Below are 20,513 nucleotides of genomic sequence, written 5' to 3' on the forward strand. Positions count from 1 at the left end.
TGTGTGAAAACTTTAGGAAAGCTGATAAATAGAAAAAGAAAACAGTTATCATAAATTAAAAATACAAGACAGAAACTTAAACAAGATTCAAAGGTCTATTTAAAGCATATTTTTAAGGAGCTCTTTATCATATTCCTCATCCCCCACAAAAATAATTCAGTTACAGATTCTTTTTATAATACTTTACACATAATTCTGATTTCTAGTAGAAATGTCATAATCTGGTTATGCTTTTATAAGCAAGAAAATTGGCCAGGAATGTGTGGGACAATAAAAAGAGTTTTTCAAATATATTAATGGCAACAGGCAGTGTAAAAAGAACTGTTACAGAATGAGGATGGCCACCTCCCAAACAGGGCAGGGACCAGGCAGAAGTGTTTAGTGCATTCTTTGCCTATGTCTCCAACACAGATGAGGAAACAAGGGGGTTTCAGTGCCATGAGGCGACAGCAGTGTCCAAAGGAGACCAACAAAGATGTTGGGGGCCTTAAGGGGAAGCCATATGAAGAGAGCTGGGGTCACTTGGTCTGTTCAGCTTGGAGAATAGGAGGCTGACAGGAGACCTCAGTGAACTCTACAGTTGCCTTGTGAGGGAAAGAAGAGGGGCAGGCACTGATCCCTTCTCTGTGGTGGCCAGTGACAGGACCCAAGGGCCTGGAGCTGTGTCAGGGGAGGTTGAATATTAGGACAAGGGAGTGATTGGGCACTGGAACAGGCTCCCCAGGCAAGTAATCACAGCACCAACATGACAGGGCTCAAGCAGTGTTTGGACAATACTCTCAGGCATGGTGTGATTCTTGGGGCTGTTCTGTTCAGCATCAGGAGTCTGACTCAATGATACTTGTGGGCCCCTTCCACCTCAATCATTCTGTGATTCTGTGAAAAGGATAGCAAGGAGGAAAAAAAAATAAAATAGAAAGACATGGTATAAGCAATCAAAGCTCTGATGTAGTACTTAAAATGGTTCAGGAGGAGGCAGATAATTCAGATAGAGAAATTATTAACCCTGCTTATATACAAGTACTTGTTGTATGTGTTTTACTTTCTCACCACTGTCTCACTCTTTTTTTACAATGGAATGCCCATATAGCACTTGCTGTGTTTCAGCTAATTGTTGGTTGCATGGTAATGTTATATGATTCTGAGAAGTTACTGCTTTCATTAATAATAGCACTGCTCATTATGAAATAGTTGAAGGTGGTGGATTTGTCTTGTGCTATTTCTCTTTTTTATAGACATAAATGTCTGAACTTCTGAGACAAATTTTTTACCATCCCTACCCTCACCTACCAAGAACTAAAATTGGAACAAATTTCTTCCTCTGTGACGGTAGCTCAGGAATATGGTTGAAACCATACTAAATAGAATGAAATTGGTGCTTAAGTGTTTGTTGAGTATAACTATCCTTACTCTCCATAATACCTTTGGGTAATTTTTCTACAATTTTCATTTTGTAAGAACTCTCATCAGCACAAGTGTGCTGATATAACCAGCTCAGCAGAAGGAAGAGATCAGCTGCATCTGAGTGTCTGTTTACATCCTAGCAGGCTGGAGTCCAACCATCTTAAGGTCACACAGCCTTAATCATTAGAAACTTCTTTCTACCCTCAAACTCATAAAAAAAAAAAATCTGTGAAAAATCACACAGAAAAAAAATTGCTTTTTTTTTACATGACTATTCATAGATCTTACTACAGCTTACAGATCATGTCCTAGTACATCATATTAAAGGCAGGTTAAGAGTGGTGCCTGGCAGAAAGGGAATATGACATTTTTAAGCCTACACAGATGAGCTAACTCCACAAACATAGGTCAGTGTTCTGACACAGCCACTATGTGTACAAGGTTGAGATGACATGATTTTAGTCAGCTAAGTAATAAGCCCAGCAAGATGCAGTCTGGGCAATGCTCCTGAATTGTATCCTCATTACTGTCTTTGTCTTGCTCTGAGCTCTGACAGTGGCTTGTTTAAACATAGTGCTAATCCAAGAGCTTTGTAGAGCAGAGAATCACAATGTTGTGCCCCTCTGTCCTTCACTAGCATTATACTCTTTGCAGTGTGCTGCAAAGTTCCCAACAGCATTTGTGCCGCATAAAATACATCTGTGCAGAGGAAAATACAGCTTGAGGTTCCAATATTCCATCTGCCTGAAGTACTCTTATAAATGGTGTAGTGGTTTTGAAAGAACAATTTAAATAGTTTGTCTTAAATTTCCTTGATCTTGAATGTCATTCTTCTCTATGCTTTGTGATTTTCATAATGAGCACAATGCATTTTTCAATTTACATCTTATATCTTAGAACACGACCACTAAGTCTCCTTTTTTTTTTTTTTACTTTTCCAGAGGGTCACTGGCTTTCAGGGTGAAGGAAGGAATGTTGTTTTAATTTTAGGTATAGGTTGCATTTCAGGCTTCTCAACTGTACCTGTGTCCTTTTAATGGGAATTATATGCACATATCAGAGAAAATAGGTACTTAAATATCTGTTTTGATTGGCTGGATCTCTTTAAATAATTTATATACAACTGTAATCACAATGTTTCTTGTCTGATGAGCTTATATGGAGCTTATATGCTTGATTCAATGATGGGGAAAAAAACCAATAGGCTAAGTTGTTGATAGTAACTCCCAGGGAAAATATTCTATACTAAGGGATTGCTACTGTAAGTATTGAAAATCTTGAAATGTTTGAAAAATTGAAATTATAAAACCACCCAAGGAAACTATTGTATGTAATCACCATCGTCTTTTTCTCACAGCTTGACTCTATGACAGTTTGATGGGTTTATTGCAGTTGGCATGGATTGCTTTGGCTGAACTAAATGGCAGCTATTTCACATGCCCTTGATTGTGTTCAGACTAATCAGACACTTTTGAAGTGATGGCTTTTGTGTGGTTTTGAGGAATGATGCATTTTAAAAACTGATATATCAAGGCATTTTAATGTAAAGGTATTCCAACAGGACCTGTATTGCCTCAATGAAACCCTACTGGGATCTATCTACCTCTCTCTTCAGTAATGTAGGGGCAAAGATTAGGTTAGTTCTTTGTTAAGACCGTATGAGTCTTTGTTGTTGTTTTTTTTTTTTAATTATATATTACTTAAAATTACCATCTTATTATAACCAAATTAATTCTAAGTCAGATCTGGAGATCCTCAGCACAAATTCTGTTACAGTGACTAAAATATAATTGGCTTAAATGACAGTTAAATAGAGACTGGAGATGAATTTTTAAAGTCACAAATTATATAGGGAGAATTCTTTTATTAAGGAGGGTTAATGTATTTAATGAAATATTCGTTCTCCACTTTGTTTTGATCAAAGCTTCTGCTTACAGACAGGTAAAGGTAGATAAACAGAATGTAGACAGTACATACCCTTTGATAGCTACAACATAATGCATGTAAGAAAAGAAGGGGTTCCACTCAGCTACTTCCTGGGAGATAAATGTATTGAATGTCCTTTTTTATTTCCTGGAGGGTGACATATGCAGTCCTTCACAAAATAAGGGCAATATCATTAGCCATCACTTAGATGAATTCTTTTCCATCAGTCTATCAGCTTAAGCTGCTAATATTTACATGTAATGCCTTTAGTGTCTGAAGTTTGTATGATGCATAGTGAGTCATGATGGAAATGGTCTGCATTGTCTTCTTCTGTAGCAAAATGGTATAATATGCCTTAAATGCTTAGTCCAGTGTGGCCATTAAATGTCTCAAGTGATATAGCATCATCTGTTGGAAAAAACTTCTGCTTCTCAATGTAGTGTGATACCTTCTTTTGTGATCAGCCTTCTTGATACTAATGGAGGTTGGATGAGGTGCTGCTGTCCAACCAACCAACACAGACTGTCATTGGCATCATTTTCCTTTTCTTTGTCTATAGCATTTAGTCAATTCCATCTCGTTGTGTTTAGATGTATCCCCTCTGAAGTACCTTCTATTTAAACATGTCTGTTTCTCTACAGGAAATTAATGTAAGCAGTAATTAGAAATTGAATCATCATGAAAGGAATCACTTCTTTTCCCCTAAATTCCCTTCTTTCTGGAGTCTCTGATATATTATGGCCTGTACAATATACAACCCATTTTTATATGTTCCCCTTGTACTAATCCCTTGCTTCTCCTTTGTTCACTAGAAGTGGAAAAAGTCACAGTCTTGCTTGCTGCTTCTTCAGCCACTCCTCAGTCCCTGTAGTCCACATGGTCAAGGCTGTAGTGTTTCCTATTATTTTTCTTAGAATCCTCATTGTTGAGGTTCCTTGATGAAGATATGTGTCATGGAAGACTGGACTAAGATTTCCCTGGATAGCTGCCTTAGTATAAATTACAAGTTAAAATTAAAATATATACTTGTCTAGAATATGCTATTAGATTTCAATCTCTCCAGTGCTGGAATATTTCTTTCCCTCTTTGAAAACCCTCTAATTTGCAAAAACCTTAACCTACAGTTGACCTAATCTCTCTGCTCATGTCATTAGAATAATTCCAAATCTCTGCAGATAAGTCAAAATGCAGTGTCTGTTCTAGTACTACCAACCACTGCCCTTACCAGGTTATCTGTGAATTCATTTTCCCTGCTACTGAGGAGAATTGGTTACATTCTCCCTTGCTAGAGGTCAGATCAGAGTGAATTTTGCTAATTGCTTTCAGTATCAGAGCTGACAATGATAAAAATTAAACGGGCAGACAGGAAAAGAGCAAGACACAGTAAGCAGTGAGCAAGTGTCAATGGTAATTATATCTTGGTTCCAGCATTCATTTTATTAAAGGTAATGGAAAAAATGGGGCAAGTGTTTAAGGGTTCAAATATGGCAATTACCTTTTTTCTTCTCACCCTAAAGATGTGTCACTTGGTTTACTTTCTTTTTCACTTTCCTTTAATTTTTTTCCAGCTCACAGTGAATCCTCTCTAAAATATGTTGAGACCGTTTATGGGCCTTGTGTCTTATGTTTGAAACAAAAGTAGAAAGATTCTTCCCTCTTGTAGGTTGGGATAATCATCCCAGCCTTCTTTGCCTCGATTTAGATGGCTTTAAAGGTGTGTGCTCATACATAGTAAAGGGAAGTGGAATTCCTCCAGAAGGAGGTTTTAGCATCTACCCTACTTAAGTGCAGCATTTGAATTCCTAGTGGAATCTGTAGTACTCTGACAGCCATGAGGCTGAGCAAGATGCAGGGGTGATACATACTGAAGTACCAGCAGACACCTTCCTCTTTAAAGGAAAAAAATAAAATTCAAATTCTCCTCTCTAAGAAAAATGAGATATTTACTTCTATAAACTATATTTATAGTAACGCAATAAGATATATAATCATGGAAGTTATAGTAGAAGAGTTATATAGAAGTATATAAGAGTATATAGAAGAGTTATAATAAGTGTTGTATCTAGTCCTCCAGAATGACTTTTATTTATATCAATTACACTTCTTGAGGTTTTTTGTCACTTATGACAATTAAGACTGTTTTTTTAAATAGTATACACTGAGATTTCTGTGTCATCAGATTATACTAGGGCAGAGGATCCTATGCACAAGCTTTTAGTATCTCTGTCTAAAATACTCAAATTTCTCTAGTATTCAGACTAGTCCTCATTGGGAGGAATCAAAAATCCAGAATACAAAAGAAAATTATAACCACAAGTACAAGTTTTCCATGGATGAAGAAGCAATACATACAGGCTTATATGATACCTCTTCTATAGAACAGAAAGAATGTGTCTTAATTTAAGCTTGCATTTCATCAGAGGTGAAGAAGGAATATAAATTAAACATTCTATTATTGTTCACCATTGGATTCTGGATGATACAGGTGCTTTTAAAGCATTTAATTGTCAACTCTTATAATATTTTTGCTATCTGATTTGAAATCTTCCCATCTCAGAGATCTTTACCCTTAGCAGACCGATCCAGATTGCGATGTATTTCAGTATATGACATACGCTTTTTTTCATTTAAACTAGTTGAATTGAGCATTGCCATTAAATAGTAGCCTGCAGGAGAGGTTATTTTACCCTTATATTTTTTGCTTAAAAGTAAATTATTGCAAAAAGAAGTTTCAACCAGAACTGCAGCATTTGTACACTTCTGATACATATTTTTATTATGAGAATATGAATTCAGATCTCATTCTTCATAAGCTTAGGAACATAATCTGACTGCTACGTAAGCATTTAAAAATTCTATCAAATCAGCTCCTCCCATCTGCCCAAAATTGTTTTTTTGACAGTAGTTTCTCTTCCTTTTCACTTTCTATTACCTTTCTCCTTTGCATGCTTCACTAGCTCAGTTTTTGTTTATATCTATGTCTAGATATCTTATCTTTGACATTGAATTTAAGTCAACTCCCAATTATTTATTTGAGTGCCAGATTGACCATGAGAGAGATACAGAGTTGTCTCCTTGCACAGCTGGTTCAGGATCAGCAGAGGTTATTGAGCGCTGAGCCTGCATCGTGGGATCTAAATGCATTCCTCCCAAGACCATCACAGGTGGCTTTGGTTCTGCAAGCAAGGTACAGAGACTTCCAACTACTGCAGGGACAAACTGGGGTCTTGCCACATTCATAAAACCTGACACAATGCTGTTTATGCTAGCCTTGGCTGACTTCCATAACCTTTGTTTGCCTTGTCTCTGTCATTCCCATGTCTATATTTTCTGTTATTTGTGATGTTTCAGCTTTCATTACAGAAAACTTCTTTCCTTTCTCCTCTAATTCCATATTGCTCTTTTTTTTATATGTATTTTCTTTATATCTGAACTTTTATACTGCATTTGTATTCCATCAGGCTTTTGCTTGTATCTTCCTCTTTTTCTATACTTGTCGGGATGGTCTCACCAACATCTTAAGTCATATTTAAGCTTCTCAGTATGATGTCTTTGACTAATAGGATTGTAAGTATCATGGTAAGGAGCACTTAGTAATTTCTACTTTTACAGCACATTCTTATTGTGTTTTATGTTTAATAGAGTATATTCTGCCTCTATCACCCTGCCTCTCCCAAAGAAGGAAAGATGGTAATGGTAAAACAAAAACAGATTAGGATTCTCTGTAGAGCTTTATCTAATCCTGAAATTTACATAGTGCTTAGATTTCTTCTTTCTTGTATGGTATTTTATTCTTCTTTGTACTTTTTGGCTTGATTTAGTACCAGAAGCAAAATTGCATCCAGTACAGATCAACTGTAACAGACTGAAAGTCGCCCTCACTACCTCTAGAGTTTACTTTTTTCTGATTTGGAAATGCTGACATTTTAATGAAATATCGAGTTCTGATTGTGTATGAGATCCAAGTGGATTAAATTAACATAAACATATGTGCGCTTGTCATACTGGAGTGACTTAGCAAATTGCCTGTAATATCACCTTTCCTTAAAAGAGTGAATAAGCTCAGTAGTTTGATTGTAAGTAAAATGTGGTGTAGGTTTTTTTCCTACATTATAATAACTTGAGCTTAGAAAGCATTTGGTATTACACTGTATTATGATCACCCATTCTTTATGAAATCACGAAAGAAGCCAGTGTACAGATGCAATACAACCATGCATCATCTGAATGCAACATCCTTCTTGTACATAGTGTAATGACCTTTCATTGACTTTATTGCTGGAGAGATTTACAGTTGTTAAAGGCTTAATTTCACACATTTAGGTTCCAGCAAAATCATTGTTGTCATGATGATTACAGTAGTTATGGTAATAATGGAGCTCCAGCATACCATTGAAAAACTACTCAAAGGATGGTCAAAGTCAGCTACTTCTAACAACCAAAACAATCAATTTCTGGTGGTTCATTACAAGTTTTAAAATGCTATCTTCTGTATATTTTTATATCCAGCTGAAATTGGCAAGTTTAATGCAAAATAATTAACCTTTTCCAAGGTTATTTAATGAAGAAAAGTGGTATTTTGATGGTTGCCCTTGTTGTGTGTTGTGATTGTTCATTACCTGCAACCATGAGTGTCACACCAGTGAAATGGTGAAGTAATAACATGATCTGGATCTATCATATTTTAACACTGCAGCAAGTACAAATGCATCATAAGATGAACACATTTGGGATATCTATATGGCACGCAGCTCTAGGTCAGAGGCTCTGATTTGCTGGTTTGAAAATAGCTCAGCTTAGCAGGGACCAAGGCTTGTTATGTGATGATTATTGTGTGAATAACTTAATTCACTTCCTAATTGACAGGTTGTTATATGCATAAAAGCTAATGCCACAAATGGCACTCCAGCTTGCACTATTGGTAGAAACAGTGAGCACTGAATGGGGTATATAGACTACACTGCTGTCTTACTGTCACAAATAGTTCAATGGCAGCAATTATGTATGCCAGTGGGAAATTGGGGTCGCTTTTTTCTAATGAGAACAATGCAAGGCTCAGAATTTCAGGGATGTCCATTTTTCACCTTTCACAGAAGCAAAATGCACTTCAAAAAGAAAGATAAATCTATTAGAAGTAAGATTTGTCATACTGAATCACCATATGTTTGGGTGTACCAAGTAAATATTCTCAGAGTTCCCTAAAGGATAATTTTTTTAAATATATTTTAATGGTCTTCAGAGCTTTCCCAGTGGTCAAGAGGCCTTCTGAGTATAAAATAATGTAGCATACATTTGTTGTATTTACATATATTAATATATAAAATAAAAATTTTATTATTTGTACTAGTCTTCCAATATATACTGCTGCTCAAGTAGAATATATTGTATACTAAATTTTGACACAAGTTTGGGGAGCTGTCTTTCATTAAGTAGGGGATTATATCTGTAAACCTATACAGCACTAGTATAGAGCGAATTAAAAAAAAAAAAGAAGCAGTTACACAGGAGTTGGATTTTTCATATGCTAATGGTTCTTGTTGGTGGAGCTGACAATTTTGACCAAAAACAGAGAGGAAAGGAACAGAGAGAGACTGAGAGTCAGAGGAAGGGAAGGGATGGGAGAGAGGGAAGAAGGAAGGAAACACGGAAGGAAGGGAGGGAGGGGAACTCTTCCACTTTAAAATAGATTCAGAGTCCTGTCCTTCCTAAACAACAGCTAAAGGTTTAGCCTTAGATTTTTTTTCCCCCATGGGCTCTCTTTTACTGCTTTGCTTGACTGATTTTATTGCATTATCTGCTATTCATATCTGTCCCAAACCAGGATGTTTGGGATAGATATGAATACACAGGAAGTTATTGATGGCTCATATCTTTATAATGAAAACTACTAGGAGAATAAAACAAAATAGCTATTAGAGATTATGAAATAGCAATATTTGATATTTAGTTACTCTTATTGGATAAATTCAAAGGGCCATGAAATTATCCTAAAAACACAGAAAATCTGAAGTAATGTATAGGTGACGTTACTGCACTCTCTGGTGTTTACTTCTTATCCTAAGCCTAGCTGTAACAGGAGATACAGACCTTCCAGTATTCTATTCTTCTGCTATTGCAAATATTCTGGGTTATGGTACAGGTTCTAATAAGCATGTTTCTCCCATGAAAGCTTTTCCTCTCTCTCACAACTGAGCTACTGAGAATTCAGCCTTTTGTAGACTAAGAAACTTGTTGGATCAAAGTTTTAGTTTTGTTCACCTCTCAGAAGTAAGTGATGATTTTTAAATGCTGATGATGAACATGGGAAAAATTCCCATGCTCTTCTTTTGAAGACAAGCCATGATCCTTGTTTAGGTATATTTTCTTTTGTGACTTAAGGAAAACTTTTTCCAACTTTTTGTGTCTTAAAGTTTGTCTAATACTTATTCTGATGACCATTTTTAAGGTTGTGGGAGGAAGTGATAGTGGGCTGGAAGATCTAGATTAACTCTACTTTAGCCGGCCTCATTTATATTTTAAGACAGAATTCTATGAGAATATTCCAAAAGTAGATATAAATAGCATTTCTAAATACTGGGGCTCGCAATGCTGGTCCAGTCTAAGCACAGATTCCCAATACTCCCTGAAGAGCAAAGACGCATGCACAGACACACCCAGACCCCACCTCACTCCTGACCCCTGCCATGTCCCAACTCCTGTCATGGTGGTTACTTCAGCAATACTTCTGAAGGGTCTGTGCTCTTTCTGAGAAAAGCACTTCAGGCACATTTTGAGCCCTGTTGGTTGTCATTTTGCTTCCCATGGGTTTTGAGGGAGGAAATGAACCACAGTGGCCATGCTGAGTTGCTGATAACTCACTCAGTCGTCTCTCGCTACTCTCCTCTGCTTAGTGGGGACAAGCAGGATTGCCTAAGGTAAAGGAATTGCTATGTTATATGCCTGGTATTCTGGTTTCTTCTTCCATGGTATCATTCCATGCCTTATCCTCCATATCACTTCAGCTCCTCAATTTCCAATTTCACTGTATCAGTCTCCTCAAGCCAGCATCAGTCCACTTACTTTCACTCTCCAAACTATATATTCCAGCCTCAGTGTCAGCTCTCTCATTTTTATGATTTTATTTATTTGATAAGAGAAATAGGGAATACTTTATTTTTCTTAGATCTACAGGGGTTTTTTTTCATTCAGGTATCATTAACTAAGAGGCCAATTTCTAATGTAGCCTCTTTTGAAAATGTTAACATCCTTGTATCACATGTTGCACAGTGTGATAGGAAGTTTATCCCAGAGGAAAAGAAACCTGAATACTAGCATCAGAGTGGAACACTCCGGAAATGGGATAATTTTCATCAATTCATAGTTGTTTGATGTAAAAGCTAGGAGAAAAGGAAGTTGTGAAATTGTGCTTTGCTGACACCCAGGAAGAAAATGGACCTTAAAAAAATATAAAAGACAGTTTAGGCTGTGAAAATACTTGAATCATTTAAAACTAAGAATAAGCCATGTTAAAAAATCCTGGCCGTATTATTACTAAGTAGATTAATAGCTATCTAACTGTTAAGTTCTTAATCCATGCAGCTTGAGGAGCATGCATACAGCTAGGCTATAAACTAATTATTTTATTTTGGCTGGTAGTGAGATCAGAGCTGAACAAAGTAAACGCTAAACTTCAATATCTGTTAAATTACTGACAAATGTTTTGATGCATACGTTAAGTATTTTATCTGTAGTTCATGCTCAGAAGTACAAGCTGAACATCCTATATCTCATTTTAGTAAAAACAAAAGTATGGAGGAACACTTTAACCTCAATTATTGTGGTGAGGAATTTATTTTAAATTGGAACCTTTGTCTTTAACAGGGACAGGGCTATAAAATTGTAGGTCTTCATTTGCTTCCCTGAAGCCACAAGCTACTTGCTGCGTTGTACTATGAAACTTTAATGCACTGTATCTTCAGTAAGGTACGTCTAGGATGTTCAGAAGAAAGAGAAGAAATATCGTATCCATGTAATTTTGGGACTGTTTCTTCCAGGAAGTACTTAGGCTATGGCATTTGGAGTTTTAAGAGCAATCAAACATTATCATGTGGCAATGAGTCTGCATTCCCTCAGTCATCCCACCTTTATATCGGGGAGAGCCTCAGGATGATGGTTTTGTGTTTTCTGTATGTACAAACAATTCCTCAGATGTCAACTAGTGTAACTACAATATTGTTTGCCCAGTCAGTATGTGAACTGTTGCTCTTAGGCAACTGACTTGCTGTTCAACTAATTGTGGCTTTAGGTTTAACTATATGACTAGGCTTAAGTAGTAACAGTCTGTTCACAAAACTTTATTAACACAAAAATCCTCCACCATTCAGTACTTTACATTTTCATAAACAAAAGACCCATCTGTGCCAGCTCTCCAGTTTTCTCATACATAATTATTCTGCAGGTTTTTTCAGCATTTCTATAAGACCTATAGGCTAATGAGGCCAGAGATTGGGCCTACACAACCCCCAAATGCAAAATAACAGCATTAAAAGGATCTAGATTCATACAATGAGTTGAAAGGAATTGGAAGAAAAGAGCTATGCTTCTCAAGGAAAATATTGGCTGCTTATAACTCAAAATGAGCAGTTACTGTGCTGCAATTACAATACTTCTTAGCAGACAAAAATATTTTCTGCATACGATCTCAAGAATGTCACATTTGCCTTTTCCGTTCTTAATTTAAATGTACTTAAAATACATCAGATCTTATGGCACACTAAATATTATAAAGCCTTTTTGACTTATTTTGCTAGACAACATAAAATTTAATATTTCATTGGGAAATGCTGCAAAAATAAAAAGTGAATATGATGTAAATTTCCCCCTGAATGTTCACAAATGTGAGAACTTTTCCTATCAGTGCATAGTAAAGACTTGCATTTTGTAAAGCAGTCTTGCTCCTTGAAAAAATGCATTTGATACCAACTACATTAAACATAAGTTGATTTTTCATGTAGATGGCCTCGAGAAAATAGAATATCACCTAGCATATTACAATTTTGAAACATTCATCCTTTGTGTTCATAGCTTTTAATATTTGTAACTCCCAAGAGTTTTAAGAAGTGAAGGTCATTACATTTTACCCATCTTTCAGTGGAACCTACCGGACTGTCATAACCATTGAATGCAATAGCAATCTGAGGTATTAGTTCCACAGGTCTAATATTTTTACCTCTTCTGGTTTAAGTTCATAAACCATAATCTCATATTTCATTTAAACCTGTGTTTTCTGGAAGTTCATAAATATGCATTTGATGCAAGGGATAGAGCAGAACTCAATCCCAAGATGCTGTTCGGGCTAAGTGGAATCTCCTTAGGAACCGCTTCAAAGATCAATTCCTCTTGTCCATAAAAAATAAGTTTAAATTGTCTTCTATGAACCTGCTGTTAGCAATTGTACTGTTACATTATGTATGATTCTTGGATTGCTCATTGCTTCAACAAACTGCACAGTGCTCCATTAGTGATTTTCAATTTCATGCTAAGCTTTGCAATTTATTAGTGTTGTTTAGGCTAATGTACTATTATTTTGCATATTTTATATCATATTTCATTTGCTATTCATATGACCTAACAGTTAAGTATTGGGGATCAATAAGCCCAATAAATGTCATGTTCATATTAGGAAGAAAAGGAAAGTCATGCAGGCAGCCCAATACATAGTCAGTTAGGATGAAGTTGGGGGTTTTTAGCAATTTACAGATTTTTTTCCAGTTTGCTTACAGATTTGACTGCAGGTTTCCAAACAATGGCATAATGACCAGATGCACTTACTCATGAAAATAATTTGGTTTAGTAATGATCCCCTAATTCTAGATACCTGGACCATGTTCATGTGGATTCTTTGCCAGTGTGCTGTCTCTCTGTATGTAAATACCAAGATTAAATTCAGCTTAAATACCACCTACTTCCAAAAAGCAGGTGCAGTTCCACATTTATTTTGATCTTGATTTTGTCTTTCGAAGGACTGTGCACTGATTCAGAAAGGGTATTAGTCTATTCGTATTAGTCTAAGGAACACATACTTCTCCCTCCAAAGCTTTTTAAAACTTAAAAATTTTGTGTGCTCAATTGACATATGTTGTAGAAAAGCAGGGAAAAATCAACAGGCATCAATTCAAATTTTCAAATTATTTTACTTCAAAACTCTTGGCATGCCTTTTCTTAAAATGCAGAAAGCAGTACAGCTACAAAAATAGACTTTTAAAAGTATTAACAATGTGATTTGACATAGAAACATATGTATGTAAACATATATCAGGTTTGCTAAAATATTAATGCCAGCGAGGAACAAAGTATCAAGAATCTCACTGGTACGTTGTAAATAGGGAGTAGAACTTAAATTTGGAATGTTCCTGAGGATGGTGGATCAAGGTACTGCTCAGTAAATATTATAGTAGAATCAGATATAAGAGAGGTATAAAGTATTGATAGTTATGTTTTCCCTTTGAACATTTGCCTTTTGTATAAAATTTAGCATATGTAGTTTTCCATCACTGATCAGAAGCTACAAGATTTTTTTTAAAGGCAAGATAGGTATTAGTTGATAAGCAGCAGGTAATCTTATAAGGTTCTATTACTTTCTGTGGTTTAGATACTACACCTCAAATGCTAAAAATTCTAGGATTTTTGCTCGTATTCAGTAAAGAAAAAAATTAAGACCTAGTTTCATATAGAAAGTTTCAGCAACATAACCTATAAGTAATTTTTAGATGAATTTTTTAATTAATGACTACTGAAATTTTTGAAATCTCTACATTTATAATGGAAATCCAACATCCTTGCCTTCAACGTAAGCAAATGTTTTCCCAAAATCAGTCTGTTTGATTTCCAAAACCCATGTTACAAAGAAAACTCAGAATTGGTCTGAAGGTCTAGGATTAGCAGGAGGCAGATTTAATTGCTTTTTGGAACCACTGAGTGCCAGATTCTCTGCCTGGATGCTTTGGGGTCCTTTGTGTTCCCAACTGTGGGCAACCAACACAGCCAGACAGCCCCAGAAGCAAGATCTGCGAAATCGCACTTACCAAACCAGTCTCCATGGCACTGATAACAAATAAGGCTTTTTCCTCAAAACTCCATGTATCTACAAAGTATTTCTTGTTGGGCATTTCATCACAGTCAAATTGAATTGAGTCTAACTGCATCAGGTCAGGCTTGTGTACACACACAGGCACAGAATTTTAGATATATAGACCCAGTATGTTCAAAGCTGTAATTGGAAAGTTCATTAGTTGTTAATTTATAGGCATCTTACTACTAGACTTTCCTGATCCATACCTTTCCCATACTGGCGCATTGAAATGCAACAGGTACACAATGGCATCAGTAGTAAAATCTCAAACTACTTTCCCTTATATCCCTGGCTTCCCCATTTAGACAGCCAGTCAAGAGCTTCTTGGCATGTCAATGGCTTCTTTCTCTGTCAACATATGGAGAAGCTAGAGCTTCTTTCTACATTCCCCTGTGACACACGCAGCCCTCGTTGTACCCATCTGGATCTGCTGCTACTCCTCATAGACACCTAGCACATTTCTTTCCCAGGGCCAATGTAGGGAAAGTAGTGATGTATCACTGTGTGCCAAAACTCCTTCATGACAGCTAACGAGAGCAAAAGTTTCCTTCATAAGGACAGGTTTTTTTCATGCCATGGTCTAAACCAAAGAGAGTTAGAAAATGTCAGGACGGCATAAAGAGAATTAACATCATATTTATGAAACTAAATACTTTCTCAAAATCTGTGAATAGCAATAAGAGCTGCAGCTTTGTCAGACTACAGAAAGGCTTACAAGTGATATGGCAATCACAATAATTGCATTTGCAATAAATTCCTGGTCTAAACAAGGCATAGTTAAACTTCCATGAATATTTAGAAATTTATCCAAATCTACGGTGATTAAAGATCAGCTTTAAAGGATTTTTTTGGTTGTTTGTTTTCCTTTATGCTGAAAAACGTACACGTATATATAACAGTGGTCAAACAGATATAGACCATTAATGAAAAAGTAAAGCAGGCATCTGTGCTGAGAGATAAATGGTTGTGGTTCACAGCACTAACAATCTCTGCTGATGCAGCTGGTAGAGATCGTAAACCCTATGATGAAAATATCTCTATATCCATATTATGATGCTCTGAAGCACTGCAGGCACAGATGGCAGAACTTGTAAGTTCTCTCAGAAACATAGTTATGGTTCACAACATTTTCAGATTCTTCTGAAAGAGCAAATATAGCTTGTAAGCCCTGAGGAGAAGTTGATGGCACTTACAGACTATGCCAGTTCAGGTGGCAGACCTCGTAGACATTGAGAGAAAAAATAACTGTGATTCACAATGCCTGTCAGAGAAGTGCTAGCGTTTGCAAGCTCTGATGACGCAGTCAGCAAAGCAGAGTTTTGGCATGTTTATTTCAGGAGACATCTGAAAAAAAGTGGGGGAAAAAGTCCCCATCATGCAGCAAAGTGCCTTATATTTGTGGTTAGACATCTCAGGTAGATAAAAGGCTAAACCAGTCTTAGAACTTCACCTGTCAGTCCTAGGCAGTCTCATTAGTTCTTCTTGTACATTTAACAATACATTCAATACAAAACTTCACAGAAAGTGTAGTTTTATTATGTTATGCAAAATGGCAAGTCACACGAGATGTAAATGAAAGAACAGTGCTCTGTAATTAGGTGTTTTCATCTAAAGAATTTGTTTAGAGATAAATACATGGATATTTGTGTATGTTTGGGGGGGAGGAAATGGCCACATCAAATGCCATTTATTTCTTGGAGAATTATTCAGAAGACTTCTATTGACTTTATTGACTTCATTGTGAACTGAATAGCATCTGTAATGAGATGGCTGTAAGTTTAAAAATATGTAACTTGCAACAGTCCTACAATCATTTCTTAGTAATTGAGGTAATATTTTGATATTAATAGATACTTAAAGCTACAGTGATTAAGAAATGTATTTGAGTCATCAGTACTTGCGAGCTTGTAGAGCAAGTCCAGAAGACTATTGAAGGCAGAAACGAGTAAAACCACTTCATAAACAGGGAAAGCCTCTGAGATGTGCAGGATTTCTCTGCCAGCAGACTTTACTTCTTGAGTGTTACCCAAGAGCAGATGCCTACCAGTTGGAAGCACTGAGGCAGGAAGTGTATGTGATGTGAGAAGAGTACTTTTGATAATTTGGTGTTCTTGAGTACACAGGGAGATGTGAAAATTAAGTACCTGTGACTTAACAAGTGCTTCTTGCCATGCTAAAAGAAACACTTTAATTAAATTATTCTCATTAGATGCATAATACTTTTCATGTGTTTCTATGTTTATTTAAAAAAATATATATATATGCCTGTATGGACCAGTGGTATTGAGTACTGATCTTACACTAATAGGGGTACTCTAGTGGATATAATTAATTTTTTCTGATTTTCTTTGTGTTCGGAGAACAGTATCCAAAGGACTCAAGCCCCTTCTGGTGGCAAAAAATAGATTGAAAATAAAAGTAATTTAAACCATTTTTTTAAAAAAAAATTTGATGTAACTGAATGCTTAGTCATAATAATAATTTAATACTAAAATATTAAAACAGGCAAAGGAAAAAAACCAAAACACACCCTCCAAAAAACCAACCTCACACACCAGAAAAATAAATAAATTAAATGCAAAGACAAAATATGTTCTCTGGTGTTGGAAAGATTAAAGTATAAAAAAATAGGCCACAAGTAGTACTGGCAAGTATTGCTGCAATACCAAAAGAAATCGTTTTAGTGTTCAAAATGTGTTTCTAAACTTGAAATCAAATCCTGTTATCACACAAATTGAAAATTTTGAAGGATGAATGTGAAAATATTTGTAAAAAAATCTATGTTGAAAATAATTTCTTTCAATTTTCTAAAAGACATTATTTTCTATCTTGGATGGAAATATCATTTTTCAATTTTTTTCAGCACTGACTCAAGCTTCATTATTATTATATAGTTTATATGTTGTTAGAAAAATATTGTGAAAGTTAAGATCCATTTTATCCTTTCATCATCAGTTTTGCTGGCTTATTTACATATGTTTAAGTGATAATGTGACAAAATGCTTGGCAGATACAACCTCCCATATTTACATTCTGGTAATAAAATTCTGGCCATGTTCACAGGCATAGTTGTATAGAGCACATACTGGTCTTCATCTGTGTATTTCAGAAAGGATGAAGTAGGATAACCTCTTTTCCACTTCTTCCAGTAGAAATCTAATTTTAGATTCAATACACGTCTAAAAGCAGTGCCTTTTTGGGCTTGAAGGAAAAGTGTTCACAGCCACTGGTATTGGGGTTTTGTGTAACACATCCAAAACCAAGTTTGAAGTATGTTTCTTAGTCCTTTTCTGTATGACTAGAAAACTCAAATGCAGAACAGAAAAAAACTGAAGCAGGAAGGAAATATGACAGAGTTTAATCTCTATTGCTATTTTAACTAATAATGTGTGATATGAATGAACTGATAGCACAGTAAAAGCATTAGTAGTATCTAAATACACTGCTTGTCCTATGCACAGCTTTTGCTGCCAGATAATTATGGCTTTGCATTTATTCTCTGAAAGATACTCTTATGCTTTAATTTCTGCTCTCAGATAACATTTCTTCATATATTATTCTCATATTGTAATATTATTAAGGGCTAGAGACAAATAAAAAGATATTTTAATTCCCTTCTCTAGTAAAATACGTTCACATATAATTTTCATAAGAATGTGACATCTTATTAAGAGCCATTAAAAAAAAAAAACATTGACATTATTTCCCAAGGCAGTGTTCAGGATTCATGAAAGTTTCAGTTGAGATAGTATATAATACTTCTCAAGTATAGCTCAAGTACTAATTAATATACTTTTGCAAAAGCCATGTGAACATATTAAGTAAATATTTTTTCTCATATATGTGGAAATTGAGGTACAGCAAGGTTAAATGGCATGTGTAATGCATAATCAAAACATTTAAGTCAAATTGTTGCAATGTATTTCCAAACATTCCTTTGATTCTCCAAGAGGAAATATATATGAATGGAAATGCCTCTTGTTACTGAGTCCTCTTTCTATGATAGTCACTACCCTCAGCTCTGAGAGATCTCCAGGGGAAAAGATTAATTAGGTTTCAATTATGCTACAGAAAAATATGCTTTACATACTTATCATCTGAAAAGCATTGTGGTTTTTCTCTAATGTGTTTAAAAATTCAGAAATATTTTTAAAAGCCACTTAAAAAGTCAAGCCAAACTCAGACTAATGGAACATGGTGTCATGCTTGAAAGTGATGTATTCTCTATTCTTCTAGACCTTCCTGTATGATATTGTCTGAATTTCTGTGGATCATTATTGAAATTTTTCTAGGAGATTAATCAAACCAGTTGATGGATGTAGAGGATAATTCTTACAGATTTGCATGGCTTTTTAAAAGAAACAAGCTTCCAAACCTGAAACATTAGGAAAGAACCCACAATTTTTCTGGATTCTATATATAAAAGTTGCAGTTTGTCTCAACATTTTATTATCACTTGCATTTTCTCCCAAATGTTTGATATTCTAGTCTTTTTTTCAGGAGAAAGTTTGACTTCTAGACATTTCAAATATATATTCTTAATTTTGACATTAAAACAAAGTTACAGACAGGATGCTTTTGAATTATTTTTTGTTGGAATTTCAGTTTATAGGTGTTATGTTTTTTAATAAAATAAGTGTTTGGAGATTAGTTAGAAATATCCTTTTTAAAATCCTCTCTTCAGTAGAGCCGCATGTGAAGCAGGAGCAAACAGAAAATTTTTTAGGATTACCTTAAAAAAAGGCTAGTTGAGTAAAACAGCATTGTAGTACTTTTGTGTAGGCATTTATTCTATTTATCACTGAAGAATGCACCCAGAGTTTACTAGAGTGACTAAGCATCTATAGTTTGATTTTTTTCAAAATTCTGCACCAGGTCTGGCTGATCTTTTGTTCCCCAAACAAACATGTTTATTTATCTGTTCTCCTTGTGTCTTGAAGCTCTTCTTCAACAATTTTATGTCTCTATTATTCACCTTACACAAGGGCTCACATAAAGCTTTTCATGTTCATCTGATATGCTTGACATTATTGGAATCTTAAATTATTGTTCAAGTGACAGTGCTGAAGTTCAAAATCAATCTCTTAGAGGGGTCAACACACTGGTATGTAAAACCAATACATATACATTGAGTGGTTTTGATTTAAGTAGATCTCTAATCTTTGCAGATAATGAGTGTGCATTTGTCACAGAAATGCACATTCAGTTCCAGCCCAGATCATAAGATGTTAGAGAAGAATTTTTTTCTGTCATAAAGAAGAGAAAGACATTTGTTATGTCTTTAATAAAGCATAGGTTTCTTTACTTTAATAGTCAGCATTAAATGTCTTTTTCATTTCCAAGCAGTATAAAATCATTGGCAGAGGAACTTTATTCTTTTATAGAAACAATACATTCTTTTTTTTTTAATGTTGTGTTGATTTTTTTTATTGATAATGTCATCCAAAAAGGGGTGAGGAATCTAAAGGCCAGCTGAAATAAATAAGTAAAAGATTCACGGGAAGTGTTGCGTGAAATAAATAGTCCCTGAAAGAGAAGCAAGTTGTTGTGAACATTTGGGATCTTTTGGTTATGGAGGTCATTATCTGGAACTCTAGTTCAGAGGTGAAGCAATTTAAATAGAGCTTTATGAAGGCTGTCTAAGAGCTTAAAGGTGAAGTGCACTAAAACTCCTGGAATACTACAGAATGTTCAATGAAGAAAACTTCACCAGTGGCAGCACTGAATTCATTTGAAAAACACTGCAGCTCCTTCAACTTTACAAAAATATGAGAGAATAGAATAGAGCATATCACTTGGGAGAGATCTACAATGATCATCTCACCCAACTGCCTGCCCATTTCAGGCATGTGTGAAGTACATTAATTTGTATTTTTTTCATTAACGAGACTCTGAGCTCACCAATGAAAACATCCAGCTAAGATTGGTGCTGTTCTTAACAGTACTGGACAGTTCTGTTTTCTTTACTGAGAGCTCTATCTATTTTTATTACAGCAATTTTGAAATTTTCTATTAATTATTAAGAGAGCTGATCTTTGTATTCTTGTTAAACTCTATAACACTTCCCCCTCAA

The 20,513-nt window shown here is 35.4% G+C and overlaps 1 protein-coding gene across 23 annotated transcripts in view; it reads left to right on the forward strand.

Moving 5' to 3' along the window:
- TENM3 (teneurin transmembrane protein 3) overlaps nucleotides 1-20,513 on the forward strand; it is a 1,291,791-nt gene that overhangs the window by 738,939 nt on the left and 532,339 nt on the right. The gene's annotated exons all lie outside the window — the stretch shown is intronic.

Source organism: Agelaius phoeniceus, chromosome 4 (genome assembly GCF_051311805.1).
Source record: "Agelaius phoeniceus isolate bAgePho1 chromosome 4, bAgePho1.hap1, whole genome shotgun sequence".
Classification (NCBI taxonomy): Eukaryota; Metazoa; Chordata; class Aves; order Passeriformes; family Icteridae; genus Agelaius; species Agelaius phoeniceus.